Raw genomic sequence first — 2,767 nt, 5'->3', positions numbered from 1 at the left:
CTTTGTCTACCCAGTCAGAACAACAGAAGAAAGTGGTTTTAAAAAATAATGAAAGGAGCCCAATATTCACGTGGTCAGAACTGTGGATGGGAGGAGGGGATAGGGAGACTGGAAAGGTGTTCAAAGAAATGGTGGCTGAGTTCATCAAACATGAGTAAAGAAAGGCACAAGCCTGCAGACTCAAGACTAGCAAACTTCAAAGAGGCTAAAGTTAGAGGAAAGCTGTGCTCAGTGCTAGAAATTTGGTGGTCAAGGGGATTGCTGCACAAGTGTGAGGACCCAAAGTTTGGATCTCTAGACACTCAGGTACATCCCAGGTGGGTATGGTGGCTCACCTGTGATTCCAGTCTTAGAAGGCAGACAAGGAATCCCAGAGCCAGCCAGCTAGCAAGATGAGCCTTATTGATGAGCTCTGGATTTGATTGAGAGGTCTGCCTCAGTGAGTAAAGTGGAAAAGCCATGGGGAGCTGATTCTTCACATCAACCGCAGGCTTCCTCAAGGTCAGCACCAGGTGCGCATGTACACAGGCATCTACACACATGTGCAAGAAACATGTGTGTACACACATGCACACCACTTACACACATGAAAATGGGAAGTGGCGGTTAAAAATCATTTAATATGCCCTGGCATGATTCCGTCTTGCGTGTCTGTTCTGAGGAGCAATAGGCAGCTTTCTCCGTCCAACACCAAAGTACATGCCTCCACCTCATGGAAGATTCAATGGACATAGACATGAGCCTCCTTGGGCCCCAGAACTACCTTTTCGGTTGTGGACTAAAGGCTGACAAAACTTACCACTTTAAGGGAGATAATGATGAATGTGAGCACCAGTTAGAGGCTGAGACAAAGGACAAATTACACATCATAGAGGCAGAAGCAATGGACTATGAAGGCAGTCCAATTAAAGTAACACCGGCAACTTTGAAAATGTCTGTACTACCGACAGTTTTCCCTGGGGGCTTTGAGATGACACCACCTATGGTCTGAAGGTTGGAGTGTGGTTTGGAGCCTGTGCACATTAGTACCTGTAGAGGAAGATGTGGAGTCGGAAGAAGAGGAGCAGGAGGATGCTAAACTCTTATGTCTGGAAAGCGATCTGCTCCTGGGGGTGGTAACGAGGTTCCACAGATAAAAGTAAAACTCGATGAAGATGAGGAGAATGATGAAGAGAATGGGGATGATGAAGAGGATGAGGATGATTTTGATGATGATGAAACTGAGAAAATCTGTACAAGATAACCCGGCCAAAAATGCACAAAAATCAAACCAAAATGGAAAAGCACCAACACCAAAACCAAAAGGTTTAAGAGTCCTTAAAAAAAAACTCCTAAAACACCAAAAGAACCTACCTAATTATAGAAGACATTAAGGCAAAAATGTAAGTAAGTATAGAAAAAGGTGGTTCTCTTCCCAAAGTGGAAGCCAGGTTCATTCATTGGATGAAGAACTGCTTCCAGATGACTAACCAGGAGGCTATTCAACATCTCTTGCAGTGGAGGAAGTCTCTTTAAGAACACGGTTTAAACAGTTTGAAATATTCCATCTTACATCATTTCTGTAACAGTTGATATCTGGCTGTCTTTTTTATAATGCAAAGTGAGAACCTTCTCCGCTGTGCTTGATAAATGTTGTCCAGGTTCCATTGCCAAGACTGTGTTGTCTAAAACGCCTGTTTAGCTTTCAAGGATGGAGCTCCGTCCTTTTCGTGATTTTAAGTATATATGGAGTGTTATACTAGGACATAGTAACAGTGGTGGTCAGACGTGGAAATGGTAGGGAGACAAAAATATACATGTGAAATAAACTCTGTAATTTAATAAAGTTTTTTAAAAAGCTATTCATCTGAAGTTCTAGAAGCTAGAAGAATGGGGTGCTGAGAAAAATAACACTCAATTAAACATGGCTCGTGGAGCAGCAGTGTGGGAAATAGGGACGCACCTGCTGACAGACCCCAGACCACACTTAGAGACTGACGGGCTAGAGGGCTTCAGAGAGATGATGCAAGAACCCTGGATGGTGGGGCAGAAAGGCAGAACAATAGAAAGTTCGAGAAGCCAAGACAGAAGCCAATCCTCTCCGTGAACATGATAAATCGTACTTTGTGCTTGAAGAAAAACTTCCAGCCACACACTCAAGTTCCCCACAATGCAGGGTTCGTCAGGCACTTACAGAACCACTAACACCACTTTCCAGAAGATTCCCCATCTCCTTTTCACGAGGCCAGGGTCTGATGTGCGTGCCCCTCTGTATGCTGTGAATATGTTTTGCTGCCATTGATTAATAAAGAAGCGGGAAATCCAAACAAAGGTACAGAGAAAAAGAAGGCGGAGTCTGGGAAAGCCCAGCAACCACAGGAGGAGTAAGATGCCAGAGCATTCCCAGTAAACCACAGGGTACGTGGCGATACCCAGATTATTAGAAATGGGCTAATTAATAAGTAGAGCTAGCCAGCAAGAAGCCTGAACCATCGACCAAACAGTTTGTAATTAATATTAACCCTCAGAGTGGTTATTCGGGAACTGGCAGGTAGGAGAGAAACCTCAAGCCACAAGTGTCATCCCAACAACAAGATTCAACAAGAATGGGGCAGCATGGAATAGGGAAGCTTCAGCTTAGAGTATCTCATGAACTTAGCTAAAAATAGTATTATCATAAGAAAGCCAATTGAATTTAACAATGTATACAAGGAATCATACATCATGACCAAGTAGGGTTTATTCTAAATATTTAAGGCTAGCTAGTTCAAGATCTAAAAATCGACCA

At 43.4% G+C, this 2,767-nt stretch overlaps 1 pseudogene; it reads left to right on the top strand.

Annotated features, from left to right (window-relative positions):
- Window positions 1–712: 712 nt before the first annotated feature.
- On the top strand, window positions 713–1,515 carry LOC119810368 (annotated as a pseudogene).
- Window positions 1,516–2,767: the final 1,252 nt, after the last annotated feature.

The sequence above is a fragment of the Arvicola amphibius genome, chromosome 3 (assembly GCF_903992535.2).
Source record: "Arvicola amphibius chromosome 3, mArvAmp1.2, whole genome shotgun sequence".
In the NCBI taxonomy this organism is placed as follows: Eukaryota; Metazoa; Chordata; class Mammalia; order Rodentia; family Cricetidae; genus Arvicola; species Arvicola amphibius.
Note: the sequence above shows the minus strand (reverse complement) of the source record. Positions and strands in the feature narration are given on the sequence as shown.